At 36.6% G+C, this 16,690-nt stretch overlaps 1 protein-coding gene across 1 annotated transcript in view; it reads right to left on the minus strand.

Annotated features, from left to right (window-relative positions):
• The window catches only part of LOC136866064 (zinc finger protein 135), an 80,015-nt gene that overhangs the window by 17,822 nt on the left and 45,503 nt on the right, over positions 1-16,690 (minus strand). The gene's annotated exons all lie outside the window — the stretch shown is intronic.

A 16,690-nucleotide genomic window follows, 5' to 3' on the forward strand; every position in this document is an offset into this window, starting at 1 on the left:
CGCTGTGTGTCGTGACCGTGGCCAATGCGGAAAAAGCTACAGTAACTGGTGACACGTCCGATGGGAAGGTTGGTGTGGTGTCCCATTGTGTTGTGTGTGCAGAGCGGGCTAGGCTCCATGGCGCGTCAACTGGATGTTCACTCCAATTGGAAGTGCATGCAACGATCAGATTTCTATAGGCTAAATGCCTCAATTGCACGGAGATTCATCGCTGTATACGGCGAGCGTGCAATATCTCGCCCAGATATTGGAAAATGGTGTAAGCAATTTTACGCCGGAAGCACAGATGAATATCACGAAGGCAGGCTCACAACGTCCAGTACCGTTGCGAATGTTGACCATGAGGATGGGATCATTAACGAGAATCGGTGCATAACACTGCAGAAAATTGCCAGCATGCTGAACATTTCGTATGGTAGTGTGTTCTCGTACACTTTGTCAAAGATTGTTCCCACGTCTGCTAACCGATGTTCATAAGGGACAACGTTTCCAATCTTCACTGGAATTTTTGCAACAGTATTCTGTGAAGGGCAATGAGTTTCTGTGGCGAATCATCAGAGGGGATGAAACACAGAGAACACTGATGGAATAGGTGCACACCACATTATCACCACGAAAGAAGGCCAAGGTTCAACCATCAGTAGGAACGGTAATGGCGAAAGTGTTCTTTGCCATGGAAGGTGTGGTGCACGTAGAATTTATGCCAAAAGGCATGACAATAAACTTGGCTTCGTATTGTCAAACGTTGAACCGGTGATGAAAGAAAAGCGGCGAGGAAAATCGAGTGCCAGTGTGATTTTGTTGCAGGATAACACAACACCTCACATGGCCCGCCAAACGTCCGAACTGCTGCAGCGATTCAAGTGGGAGGTACGGCAACATCATCCTCCATAGAGTCCAGATTTAGTGCCATGCCATTATCATGTGTTCGATAAACTGAAAAAGGATCTCGGTGGACGACGTTTCCGAAACGATGATTTGATGAAAGCAGCTGTCTCGAGGTGGTTATAAAGCGCTGGAGATGATTTCTACGCATCCGGAATCGAACAGTTGGTTGACCGTTCTGTGAAATGTTTACAATCTCTTGGGGACTATGTGGAAAACTGAACTTACATTGCGTGTTGTCACAGCCGTGTTGCCTATGTATACCAGGTGTATGCTCAAGTTTTTGACGGTTTTCGTGGTAAAGAAAACATGTAATTTTCAAGGGAAATTCTTTTTTTTTTCTTTCAAAATATTGGCCATCAGCTTCTACACACTTTGCCCATCTTTCAGGTAGTTATGAATACCGTGCCAGAAAATCTGCTTGTGTTTTGCGGAAAATAATTCGTCGAGCCATTTTCCAACTTCCTCAAAATTGCTGAAGTGGTGCTCTGTGAGCACATGCCCCATTGATGCGAAGAGGTGATAGTCAGATGGCGCCAGGTCAGGGTGATACGGCGGGTGCAGAAAGATGTTGCATCCAAGCGATTTCAAGGTGTCTTCCATTGGTTTTGCTGTGTGAGACGACGCATTGTCGTGTAACAAAATCACTCTGCCATGTCTTCCCCATTCTGGACATCTTTTGATCAATGCGTGATAATTTGTTGGTGATAGCGTTGTGCATTAACAGTTTCGCAGGGCTTCAAGAGTTCATAATACACAATACCACTCTGGTCCCACCAGATATAAGGCATGGTCTTCTTAATACCAATATAAATCGTCCATTATTGGACATTATAAATTTCCAGCTAACTCATTCCCGGCTGCCAGCATTTCGCTCCAGTGTGCCAAGTTGGGCTCATCAGTTGGTAAATAGCACGCACCAAGATGCATGGCTAGTGCATACCGTGGAGGCCACTGCGTAGGCCAATTGAAGCCACCGGCAGTGCCAATGCACTATGAGAGACTTTGTCTTATTACCAAAAATTGATGCCTGCCTGGCCATCAAATGATGTAGATGTTGATTCCAATAGGGAACCTGAAATATTTGTCCCGAATGAGTAAATTTATTATACCAATATAAATGGTCCAATATAAATACCATTTATATTGGTATTATAAATTTACTCATTCAGGACAAATATTTCAAGTTCCCTATGGCAATCAAAATCTAAATCATGGTCTTCTTGCTGAAGCGATTTGGCCTTTGAGTTGAAGGAACAGCTTCACCAGGTGACAGCCACGATTTTCTCCGCTTTGGGTTTTCAAAATAAATCCATTTTTTGTCACCCGTCTCAATTCATTACAGAAATGATTTTCTTTCGCAGCATTGAAGCAGCATTTTACAAGTGACTTTGCGATTTTCCATTTGCTGTCCATTCAAATTGTGTGGAACCCATTTACTGAACTTACTGATCTTCCCCATTGCTCGAAAACATCTGCTGATTGTTTCTTGTGACACGTTTAATGCTTGTGCCAATTGCTGTTGAGTTTGAGTAGGGTCATCACCCAGTAACGCCTGTAATTGCTCGTCTTCACGCTTTAGTGGTCTACCAGAACGCACACTGTCTTTCACATTGAAATCACCACGTTTAAATTGTGAAAACCATGTCTCACATGTTTCGAATCGATGGAGCCTGTTAACCATATGTTTCTACCAGCAAACGATGACTTTTCATAGCCTTTTTTTTTTTTTGATTAAATAAGAAAAACAAAGTAATGTTCTTTTTCAGGCACAAACATCGACATGATCACTGAACGATACAACACAGACGCTAATGTTTGGCGGACTCAACTTGTGTGTGTTGGTAGGTTAATGTCAGACGAACAAACTGACGTATGTTTCGAATTCATACATTGCGAACTGTTCGCTGGTGCCATCTCTTAGTGAAACTGGAAAAGACTTATGCATACACCTGGTAGGTGGTTTCATAAATGGCCATAACTTGGAAGTGTAACTTAATTTTTGATTTACTCTCATAGAATTTCATACACATGGAAAAGGACAACATAGCAGGATCAGCAACAATTCATCAGGTGATATTCTAAAACTGATGAGTGTGACATCTGTGATAACGGTAATTCAACAAATGAAGTAACCAGATAACTGCAAGATTTTAAAAAGCAATTTTGCTAATAACTACACAACATACCAAGTAGCTCATCAATAACCACAATCCTAATTCTAATTATTTATTTTAGCTCCTGACTTGACTATTAAATTATTGTGATGGTTAACCCAAGCTTGAAGAATAGGGGATTCATATACAGTAGAAGTCCGTTATAGTGAGAATTCATAACAGCGAAAAATTTACTCGCTATAGCTGATTGTGGTTATACCAGATTTTTGTATAAAAGTCGGAAAAACCACCATACACATTAAAATCGGTATGAAAAGGTAATCTGTTTGTTCAAAACTTGCATTTCCGCAGATGATATCCACACTACGGCTCACCTGTTTGTTATTTTTTGTGAAAGTGTGTGTTTAATTTCATTCTGAAAATATTATAGTACTGTATTTCTCCAAATCGAAGACGCACCCCACTTTCTCCTTCAAATTAAAATCAGGCTCAAAAAGTACTTTGTAAAATTATATGAATGCCTTTGTTGTACTGCCACTGATTAGCCGTGGCCTTTTTAAGAATTCCAAGGCTCGCATGTTTTGATGCCACTCTGCAGATTTGAGAAACGTTTTTGTTGAGGTTAATAGAACATCATTCTCTCTTCACTATTTCCCAAGATCCAGTGACGTTACACACAAGCACTGTACAACCGGTTGTCGCGGCTAGCAATATATAATAAAGAGGCGGTCGTTCATTGTCAACGAGTTTTGTATGTACGTGCGCTTGCGGGGGTGAAAAGCAGCAGCGTGGTTACTGCAGTAGTTGCTAGTGGTTTTCGTTACTGTTAGGCCGCGAATGCAAGACAACCCTTGATTTTTCACATGAAATTCTGAGAAAAAACCGTCGTCTTGGATTCAGAGAGATATGGTATCACTCAGAGGCTTCTGTGGCAAACATTTCAGTTTTCTTCTTCAAACGGCATCGCCTAACCTAACCCTATATGTATCATGAAACATATTTGAAATACATGTAGAGAAATTATAACCTCTTCGCTAAAAATTTGCATGTGTATAGCCTTTCTGAAATTTAACTAGACACAAGAAAATACGAACTATCCTCCGAAATCAGTGATGTACTCTGCCATATCTTCAGGTGTATCACATTCTTACTTAATTTCAGTATATAACATTAAAATTATGTGATCGTTCACTTCAGCCTTTATTTTTAACAAGTTAACAACTGCTATTGGCCATGTTATTTAAGCATTTATTACGAAAACATGTTATCCTCTTTCATTTCGAATTTTCTTTAGATTACAGCAGTCGATGTGTATTACTAATTGACTCCAACATCGCCTTCGAATTTCGACAAGAGAGCTTGCAAATGCACATAGTGAGAAAACTATACCATACCGAATATGACTAGTCGCATTTTGTGGCAAACATTTCAGTTTTCTTACTCAAACAGTGTCACCTATCCTAACTTAACCGTACTATACGTATGATGAAAACACGCTTCAAGCGCCAGTAGAGAAATTATAACTTTCTCTCTATAAATTTACATGATAACAGCCTTTCCGTAATTTATCCAGATGCGAGAAAATATAAACTAACCTCTGAAATCAATTATGCACTCTGCCAATTCTCGAGGTGTATCCCATTCTTACTTAATTGCAGTATTTAGCATTAAAATTAAACGATCGTTTATTCAGGCTTAATTTTTAACAAGTAAACAACAGATATTGGACACGTTATTTACACATTTATTAGGAAAATGTCCTCCTTCATTTTGAATTTTCTTTACGGAACTGCAGTTGACGGGTATTACTAATCAACTCCGACATCGCCTTTGAATATGTCTCAAATATTATAATAATATTTGAGATATACGTCAACTTCAATACGGAACCAAAATGAGAATAGTTACTTGTAAAATAGCCTTTGAATGTCGACGAGAGCACTCGCTAGTGGAAACAGGAAGAAAACGATACCGAAGGTAATCGATCGAATGCAACATAACTAAGGTTAAGTTATGAGTAGGTTCCCACCTTCCAATACTTATCAATTTCTATATAATAGGTTTATTAATTACATAACATAAACCATATAATCTCTAGTACATGTTTCGTTCCGATTATGGAACATCTTCAGCTAAAATTTGACAAAATGGCAAGACAATTAAAATACATTGATGTTATGATGATACAAAAGCTAAAAGATATGATAAAATGGCACGAAGATTAAAACATATAATTATGATGATGAAATAAAGTTCATTCATGTTGGTTAAAAATTCAACAAGTCAGTGTTCAAATGACGAATTAAAAACGGCGATAAAGTTCTTCCTCATGTTGGAGACGGGTATATTTTGTTAATCTTGAAGATAAATTGGAGAAATACAAGATTTTCTTAATGTGTATTTATCGGGGGAACTCTTGATAAAATAACCGTAGTTGAAGTTGAGTTGTGGTTAGATTATTGAAATGAGTCTGAAATTAGAAAAGAATGAGTAAAATAGAAAATATTTTAAGGAGAAAACCTTGTTAAAAATGTATGTTCGCGAGAATGAAGGATAATGGAGTTGATTACCTTATAGACAGTCGTGTCGTATTTAACGTCCTCCCTTATGTCGTGTTGTTAGCTGACTGAGTCCTGTGTACGTGTGTAAGGCACTTGCGGTGGGCGGGGAGTATTGGAAGGAGAGGTAAGTGACGTGAGGAGAGCGGGTGAAATGTTGTGTAGGGTGGAGCTAACTGAGGAGTGGCGTTGTGATAGGCTAGGGGAAACGGAAGGAAAGGTAGGGGGACAATTGTGTGGGGTGGAGCTAATCGGAAGAAGGTGTGTTGGTTGTTTGTTGGGATTCTTTTTGATGGTTTTTCTAGATGAATCTAATTTGGTAGCCTCTTCTAATAATATATTTATATTTTCCGTAATTTCGTTAACATTCTGGTTGGGATTTCGCTTCTGATCAATTTCAATATAGATATTTTCAAGAGTATTCATTAATTTGCCTTTGTTTAGCGTTCGTAGAATGGTTAAGTCCCTTTCTATCGATGTAAAACTGTGTTTATATTCGGTCATGTGAAGACTCATGGCCGAGTACTTCCTGTGTTTTTCGGCATTGATATGTTCTTGATATCTTACTAAGAAATTACGGCCTGTTTGTCCGATATAAGAATTGGCACAATTTGAGCATTTAAGCCTATATATCCCGGAATTTAAATATTTGTCATTACTTGCAATGCTTTGATGATTGAAAATTAAACGTTGATTGTTCTTATTGGTGCAAAAAGCAATTTTAAAATTGAATTTCTTAAAAATGTTAGTAATCTGGTAAATATTCCCGTTATTATAAGTAAAGGTGGCGAAGTTTTTCTTTTTATGTTCTTTTACCAGCTGCGTTTGAGGTTTATTCTTCATTTTATTCATTAATCTATCTATGTAGTGTTTTGTGTATCCATTGCTTATTGCTATTTAGTAAATGAGATTAATTTCTTTTTGGAGGTCGTTTTTGGACAAGGGAATGTTAAATTCTCTATTTAACATGCTTAAAAAGGAACTCCTTTTATGTGCCTCAGGATGGTACGAATCTTTTCGTATGGTATTTATAGTTTGAGTCGGTTTTCTAAAGATTGTAAAGGCCAACTTTTCTTCTTTTCTTTCGATTGTTAAATCAAGGAAATTTAGTTTTTTATTGTTCTCGGTTTCTAACGTAAATTTTATGAAAGGGTCTAAACTGTTGATCTGGTCTAATAAATAAGTGCTACTATTGGTTTGTTCATCTATAATTGCAAAGATGTCATCGACAAACCTTAGCCGGATAATGATACCTTTTTCATCATTTAAAATTTTATGTTTTTCTAAGTGATCCATGTATATTTCAGCAAGGATACCTGACGCTGGAGATCCCATAGGAAGACCACTTTGTTGATATACTGTGTTATTGAAGGAAAAGTAATTATTGTTAAGTGTAAATTCTAGGAGTAACATAAATTCTTCTATTTCATGGTTACTAAGTTTTCTGTATGTCTTTAAGTTGTTCTTAATTATATTTAGAGTTTCTTTCGTGGGGATCGTAGAATACATATTAGTGACGTCGAATGAGTTCAAGGTGAAAGATGGTTTTAATTTTGTGTTCTTGATAATTTTACAAAATTCTATTGAATTATTGATTGTGGTTCTGCTTTGGAAAGTATAGTACTTTTTTAGGAAGCTATTGATAAATTTAGAGGTTTTGTAGGTGGGGCTATTTCTAAAGTTAATAATTGATCTAATGGGTGTGTCAGGTTTATGTACCTTAGGCAAAGCTCTTGCTGTTGGTAGTCTTGGATTCATATTAATTAGGTTTAGGCACATAAAAGGAGTTCCTTTTTAAGCATGTTAAATAGAGCATTTAACATTCTCTTGTCCAAAAACGACCTCCAAAAAGAAATTCATCTCATTTACAAAATAGCGATAAGCAATGGATACACAAAACACTACATAGATAGATTAATGAATAAAATGAAGAATAAACCTCAAACGCAGCTGGTAAAAGAACATAAAAAGAAAAACTTCGCCACCTTTACTTATAATAACGGGAATATTTAACAGATTACTAACATTTTTAAGAAATTCAATTTTAAAATATCTTTTCGCACCAATAACAACAATCAACGTTTAATTTTCAATCATCAAAGCATTGCAAGTAATAACAAATATTTAAATTCCGGGATATATAGGCTTATGCTCAAATTGTGCCAATTCTTATATTGGACAAACAGGCCGTAATTTCTTAGTAAGATATCAAGAACTTATCAATGCCGAAAAACACAGGAAGTACTCGGCCATGAGTCTTCACATGACCGAATATAAACACAGTTTTACATCGATAGAAAGGGACTTAACCATTCTACGAACGCTAAACAAAGGCAAATTAATGAATATTCTTGAAAATATCTATATTGAAATTGATCAGAAGCGAAATCCCAACCAGAATGTTAACGAAATTACGGAAAATATAAATATATTATTAGAAGAGGCTACCAAATTAGATTCATCTAGAAAAACCATCAAAAAGAATCCCAACAAACAACCAACACACCTCCTTCCGATTAGCTCCACCCCACACAATTGTCCCCCTACCTTTCCTTCCGTTTCCCCTAGCCTATCACAACGCCACTCCTCAGTTAGCTCCACCCTACACAACATTTCACCCGCTCTCCTCACGTCACTTACCTCTCCTTCCAATACTCCCCGCCCACCGCAAGTGCCTTACACACGTACACAGGACTCAGTCAGGTAACAACACGACATAAGGGAGGACTTTAAATACGACACGACTGTCTATAAGGTAATCAACTCCATTATCCTTCATTCTCGCGAACATACATTTTTAACAAGGTTTTCTCCTTAAAATATTTTCTATTTTACTCATTCTTTTCTCGTTTCAGACTCATTTCAATAATCTAACCACAACTCAACTTCAACTACGGTTATTTTATCAAGAGTTCCCCCGATAAATACACATTAAGAAAATCTTGTATTTCTCCAATTTATCTTCAAGATTAACAAAATGTACACGTCTCCAACATGAGGAAGAACTTTATCGCCGTTTTTAATTCGTCATTTGAACACTGACTTGTTGAATTTTTAACCAACATGAATGAACTTTATTTCGTCATCATAATTATATGTTTTAATCTTTGTGCCATTTTATCATATCTTTTAGCTTTTGTATCATCATAACATCAATGTATTTTAATTGTCTTGCCATTTTGTCAAATTTTAGCTGAAGATGTTCCATAATCGGAACGAAACATGTACTAGAGATTATATGGTTTATGTTATGTAATTAATAAACCTATTATATAGAAATTGATAAGTACTGGAAGGTGGGAACCTACTCATAACTTAACCTTAGTTGTGCTGAGCCAATACGGAATAAATATGAGATTTATAAGCTGTAATTTAGCCAACCAGGCAAAAAAACAATCAAATGCCTATTTGAACTTAAAAGATTAAATTGTCAAAAATTGGCAAAGACATAAATTTCCTAAAACAATGTTTACATCAAAAACTCGTTCCTAAATTTCTAAATTCAGTACAGAGAAAACCTTGTACAACAAAATGGCATAAAGCTACTCAAGAAAAAACTAACGACTTATGGCTCAAAAATGAAATTAAATTTCTATACAGAAAAAAGTCTTTTTTAAACTCTAAGTTATATAATGCTCATCTAGAAGCTTCCTCCCTTATGGCCCCTATTGAATGGGATTCCTTTTTGAAATATGGGGATACTAAAATTCAAAATATCTTAGATAAGAAACAGGAAACCTTGAACAAAAAACTTTACGGTCTTACTCTAAATCAAAAAAACATAAATCAGTCAAAAGAATCCTCCATTAACATCGAACCCAATTCAACCTTTCACCCCCCAACTAAGAATATAACTGACGTTGTTTTCGAGGACAAAGAGTTGCAGATTATCAACAAAGGACCCAAACATAATTGGCCTAATCCATACAACCAAAAGCAATACATAACAACCATTGCTGAAGTAGAACAAGTCATAGCTCAGCTTCCAATAGATCGACAACTTGAAACTAAATTCGAAGTCAAAAAGAAACTTGAAGAATTATTTAAAGATCAGAAAGTTAACACACCCCATTTACCCTCTACAGATATAAAAGGCCTAAAACAAAAAATAAAAGATAATTATTATTGAAAAAATGCGCACATGCCGTGCAGAATACCATTACATTACATTTACATTACATACACATTACTTTTCTTTGCTATAAGCTACGATGGATTTCTGTCTATTCCTGCATTTTACAATATGGTATCTATCACAGAGTTCCAAGCACAACTCACACACACATTCGTCATTTGGTTCGTGAAATAATTTGTTGCAGCACAGCTTGTGGTGGAAACCATGGATCGCCAATCTCGTCGTCACGTGTCGCATATCATGATTAGCTTCCATCCAGGTCCTGTCTTGCATAGCAGATGTTGCATAGAAGTCCTCTGGTATGTTGTTTTTCTTCTCATGCAGATCTTGTATAAGCTGTTTGAAGCTGGTACTAGCTTGAAGTATGAGCTCGCATCTCAGATCCTCTATTAAGAAGGTCTCCCTGGTAAGCTCATACACTAGCCTCGATCTTGCATTCTGCGGGACTCCTAAAATTCTCTTCAGGTATCTAGCCTTTACTCGCTCCAATTCTTCCAGCTGTTTGTACGTGAGGTATTCTGCCACTAATTCTAGGCCATACGTCAGAACAGGTAGTATCTTTAACCTAAACAAGTCCATAGCTGTGCTGATCGATAGTTGTGTGATGTTCCTGATTTCATTCATAGCCCTAGTGGCCGCCACTGCTCTAGATCTTATATGTAAACTGAAACTCTTTCCCATTGTTTGAATTGTGATACCTAGATATTTAAAACTGTTAGCCCTCTTGAATAGTTTGCCATTGCATTTGATGTTCTCTGCTTCAGTGAGTCTTCCTCCTTTCCTAAATACTACCAATTCCGCCTTCTCTTCGTTTATCTGGATGTCGTTTCTCTCTGCCCATTCACATAGTGTGTTTAGCGATACTTGCAGTTTATCTATATCTGTCGCTGCGATGGCCATGTCATCAGCGTATACGTATGTGCTTGTTCCTGCAATTCCTTTGGTGACATCGTTCGTGAGAACATTAAACAGGATAGGGCTCAGTGGATCGCCTTGGAGGACACCGTTCGTCCGCGACAGCCAGTCAGATATGCCTATTCCATCATCTATCTGTATGTAGTTTTCTGCCAGTATATTCGATATCAGGGTCGTTGTGCTTGTTCTTCCAATTAGTTCCTCCAGTTTATCTATTAACACCTTTCTGTTGACCGTATCGAAGGCTTTTGAGTAATCAACAAAAACCACATATAGTTTTCCTTTTGGTCTTTCTATCGTCTGTTTTATTTGTTCCAACAGGTTTTCTACTGCCAGAGTCGTGGACCTTCCCTTTCTAAAACCAAACTGTTCCTCTGGTAGAAGGGATTCTAGCTTCTCTGCCAGCCTTTTGGCGAGGATTCCTGTTAGGAGTTTCAATAATGTAGATTCCAACGCTATTCCTCTATACACGTTTGAGTTCTCTGTGTCTCCTTTTCCCTTGTATAATAGCTTGATTGTTGACTTTCTCCATTCGTCTGGTATACTTCCTAATTCTAAACATTTATTTAGAAGGGAGGTCCATATCGGTAAGTATTCTTGTGCTGTCTGCTTTAAGTGTTCACTTCTTATTCCATCTACTCCTGGTACTCTGTTATTCCTCATTTTCTGTATCGCTTTCGCAATTTTATCCGTGGTGAAGATCTCATCAGCTTGTGGAGTCATAGGTGTCTTAATCATGGGTCTTGTTTCTTTTGAGCAAATTACTATTCTTATATGATCTATCCATGTTTCCATAGGTATGTTGGGCTGTATTTTCTGCCCTTTTGGCCTCAGAGCTCGGTAGGGGTCTTCTTCTGCCTCCTCTACCATTTTCTTATGTTCTTTTTCCAGGTGTTGCTTTTTCTTCTTTTTTATTAGGTCCTTGTATTTCTTTCGTTCTCGTTGGTATTCTTCGGTGGTTGCGCTTGCCATTTGTCCTCTAGTTTTATGTAGTGTTTTCACTGTCAATTTTCTTTGTTCATAACATTCTCTGTCGAACCATGGCCTCGCCTTCCTATTTGAATCTTGTGTGGTGGCCCCACTTATTATAGTTGATTTCAGCCATGTAGCGGCCTCATCAATATTTCCTGCTCTTATTGCTCTTTCAACCTTATCTTTTTCTTTCATTTTCCCTTTAATTTTTTCCATGTCCAGGGTCTTGCCAAATGTTATATTTCGTCTTTCTTCTAATTTGCTACTTCTACCGTTTTCTATATTTAATTGTACTGGAATGTGTTTACGGATGACTGCTGCTTCTTTTTTCACTGTGGTGGCGAGGTGTTTTGATCTAAAACCCTTTGTGATTATTAGGTCTATTGTGCTAGCTCCGTTATGCCCTATGTATGTCCAGTCTTCCTGTCTGTTGTGTATTGTAAAGCCTTCATTTGTTAGATATTCCATTACTTCTTTGCATTTTCTATCTTGCCTATTTATTGCGCAATTCAGATCTCCCGCAATGATTATCTTATCCATACTTCTACTATGATCCAGGGCCATCCCTAGTTTATCTATTATGTCTGTCGCGGTGTGATCTGGATTAAAGTAGACTGCTACTATAACTCCAATTCTTGTCCTGACAACCAGCATGTTTTCTTCTCTTAATAGTAGTTTGAAGGGGGCTAGTTGTGGTTTGATGATGCATAGCACACCGCCCGCTGGTCTTCCTCTTCTCACACACTGTATCGCATAGGCATGAAAATTGTAGAATTCTGGGATGTTCAGTTCTGTGTCCTCTTTTACCATTGTCTCTGTGAGTACTCCAATGTCATAATCAGCCATGATATTTCTCGGAAGCAGGCTCAAGACTCCCCTCAGGCCTTCTACGTTCAATGACCTTATAATCACAAAGGCGGATAAAGGTAATGTGTCAGTTATTATGCATAAAAAAGAATATATAGAAAAAACCGAAGCATTTTTTTCAGATAATACTTTCACAAAAATTAAAAAAGACCCGACTAACTCTGTCCAAAGAAAACTAAAACAAATACTTAAAAACATTAATTTCATCCTTAATGAGAACGAAATATCAAACCTAATTAATATGAATCCAAGACTACCAATAGCAAGAGCTTTGCCTAAGATACATAAACCTGACACACCCATTAGACCAATTATTAACTTTAGAAATAGCCCCACCTACAAAACCTCTAAATTTATCAATAGCTTCCTAAAAAAGTACTATACTTTCCAAAGCAGAACCACAATCAATAATTCAATAGAATTTTGTAAAATTATCAAGAACACAAAATTAAAACCATCTTTCACCTTGAACTCATTCGACGTCACTAATATGTATTCTACGATCCCCACGAAAGAAACTCTAAATATAATTAAGAACAACTTAAAGACATACAGAAAACTTAGTAACCATGAAATAGAAGAATTTATGTTACTCCTAGAATTTACACTTAACAATAATTACTTCTCCTTCAATAACACAGTATATCAACAAAGTGGTCTTCCTATGGGATCTCCAGCGTCAGGTATCCTTGCTGAAATATACATGGACCACTTAGAAAAACATAAAATTTTAAATGATGAAAAAGGTATCATTATCTGGCTAAGGTTTGTCGATGACATCTTTGCAATTATAGATGAACAAACCAATAGTAGCACTAATTTATTAGACCAGATCAACAGTTTAGACCCTTTCATAAAATTTACGTTAGAAACCGAGAACAATAAAAAACTAAATTTCCTTGATTTAACAATCGAAAGAAAAGAAGAAAAGTTGGCCTTTACAATCTTTAGAAAACCGACTCAAACTATAAATACCATACGAAAAGATTCGTACCATCCTGAGGCACATAAATGGAGTTCCTTTTTAAGCATGTTAAATAGAGCATTTAACATTCCCTTGTCCAAAAACGACCTCCAAAAAGAAATTAATCTCATTTACAAAATAGCGATAAGCAATGGATACACAAAACACTACATAGATAGATTAATGAATAAAATGAAGAATAAACCTCAAACGCAGCTGGTAAAAGAACATAAAAAGAAAAACTTCACCACCTTTACTTATAATAACGGGAATATTTACCAGATTACTAACATTTTTAAGAAATTCAATTTTAAAATTGCTTTTTGCACCAATAACAACAATCAACGTTTAATTTTCAATCATCAAAGCATTGCAAGTAATAACAAATATTTAAATTCCGGGATATATAGGCTTAAATGCTCAAATTGTGCCAATTCTTATATCGGACAAACAGGCCGTAATTTCTTAGTAAGATATCAAGAACATATCAATGCCGAAAAACACAGGAAGTACTCGGCCATGAGTCTTCACATGACCGAATATAAACACAGTTTTACATCGATAGAAAGGGACTTAACCATTCTACGAACGCTAAACAAAGGCAAATTAATGAATATTCTTGAAAATATCTATATTGAAATTGATCAGAAGCGAAATCCCAACCAGAATGTTAACGAAATTACGGAAAATATAAATATATTATTAGAAGAGGCTACCAAATTAGATTCATCTAGAAAAACCATCAAAAAGAATCCCAACAAACAACCAACACACCTCCTTCCGATTAGCTCCACCCCACACAATTGTCCCCCTACCTTTCCTTCCGTTTCCCCTAGCCTATCACAACGCCACTCCTCAGTTAGCTCCACCCTACACAACATTTCACCCGCTCTCCTCACGTCACTTACCTCTCCTTCCAATACTCCCCGCCCACCGCAAGTGCCTTACACACGTACACAGGACTCGGTCAGCTAACAACACGACATAAGGGAGGACGTTAAATACGACACGACTGTCTATAAGGTAATCAACTCCATTATCCTTCATTCTCGCGAACATACATTTTTAACAAGGTTTTCTCCTTAAAATATTTTCTATTTTACTCATTCTTTTCTCGTTTCAGACTCATTTCAATAATCTAACCACAACTCAACTTCAACTACGGTTATTTTATCAAGAGTTCCCCCGATAAATACACATTAAGAAAATCTTGTATTTCTCCAATTTATCTTCAAGATTAACAAAATATACCCGTCTCCAACATGAGGAAGAACTTTATCGCCGTTTTTAATTCGTCATTTGAACACTGACTTGTTGAATTTTTAACCAACATGAATGAACTTTATTTCATCATCATAATTATATGTTTTAATCTTCGTGCCATTTTATCATATCTTTTAGCTTTTGTATCATCATAACATCAATGTATTTTAATTGTCTTGCCATTTTGTCAAATTTTAGCTGAAGATGTTCCATAATCGGAACGAAACATGTACTAGAGATTATATGGTTTATGTTATGTAATTAATAAACCTATTATATAGAAATTGATAAGTACTGGAAGGTGGGAACCTACTCATAACTTAACCTTAGTTGTGCTGAGCCAATACGGAATAAATATGAGATTTATAAGCCGAATGCAACATAATCGCTGGGGTGCATAAATATTGGTAACAGGAAAAATCGTGCACGCTTTAGAGCTTGTAACAACGGATGCGCCAGTGATAGGGCTCTTGCTGTAACCAGAGGATGGTACACAGTTTAATATAGGAATTTTGAAGGGACAGAAAAAATTGTCATTAGAACGGGGTTCTCGTTATATGCTGCACTCGGTATAGCGGACTTCTACTTAAATGAAGTGAGCTATGGTCATATAACAATTCTATTCTCCCTTGACTGCTCACTAGTGGAATTGCTATTGGTCATGCTGGGGAGTAGAAATGAGCTTGTTGGAGACTGAGAAGAAATGGATGTAGAATAATTAGGATTGATGAGGAGGGAACCAATCTGTTTGAAGACTGCAGTGTATGAAGATGTGGAGATTGTCCTTTTGTGTGTTCATGTTTGTGTCCTTGTTTCCTTTTCTATTGCACCCTCTTCATGTTTATCCTATTACATGTTCCTCTCAATGTATGACTTGATATGCACTTGTTTTGATCCTTTCAATTACTTGTAATGCTTAAAAGTACATTCTTATTCATACATTCCTGTTACAGTAGTATTTTCAGCATAATTCATTGCTAGAGACTTGCAAAAGGTGAGGTTATCTTTTTCCAAAAAGTGGTATAATTTTCTTTACAAAGCGATGTTATTTTGCACATTGTTCATTAAACAGGACAGCTTATATACACATACAAATTATTCTTCAAATGACATTGCAGTGAGATGGTTTTATTTCTAAATTTGTTCTCTTGTTAGTTAAAACATTGTTATAAATAGAAATCTTTATGTACAAACATTACTACATGGATTCGGCCTCTTCACACCTTTTTGAAAATTTTGGATATACAGTAATCACATTCAAACATTGCACAATGTCCACTGCACTTTCTCTCTCTTGTTTCTGCATGTACAGTACTACTTCAGTTTGCAAAAACCAGACATTAATTCACCTTCTTCTAAGTCTTTCAAACATTGTACCTTGCACTGCTGTTTGATAAGTTTAGGGTTAATGTCAGCCAGCATGATGTTCTTGGGATCTAGGATATTTAGATTTTTTTAAACGATCCGACTGGGATCAAGTGAAATCAAGAAGTGAAGTTTTGTTGACATCCTTAATGCTATCTGCTATAATATAATGGCGTATAGCCTCCAGAGAGTCCTGGTGTAGACTATCTATGATGAATTCTAGTGGTGAAGAGAGCATAAAAACATCCAGCCCCTGAGCCAGAGGAATTAACCAATGAAAGTTAAGAATCCCTGGCCCAGCCAGGAATTGAACCCAGGACCCCTTGGACCAAAGGCCAGCACACTTAACCATTTAACCAGACTGCTATCTGTTTAAGTCTGGCCTTGACAGCAGCAGCACTTTTAATTTGGTATCTGCCATCAAAGTGCTATTCTTTATATGATTAAAATTTGATTCAAGTTTCTTTAATTCTCCATTCAAATATGAGCTTTTGTATGTTCATGGACAGACACAGCTGCATGAAGTTAAAATATTTTGCCTTAATTTAAAGCTAAGAAAGTTCTCACCAGCATTATTTATCTCCTGAATCTCTTCAGTTTTAGCAGATGCAATAATCTGTAGAAAGTATTCAGGTAAGTAAAATGCATT

Source organism: Anabrus simplex, chromosome 3 (genome assembly GCF_040414725.1).
Source record: "Anabrus simplex isolate iqAnaSimp1 chromosome 3, ASM4041472v1, whole genome shotgun sequence".
Taxonomy (NCBI): domain Eukaryota; kingdom Metazoa; phylum Arthropoda; class Insecta; order Orthoptera; family Tettigoniidae; genus Anabrus; species Anabrus simplex.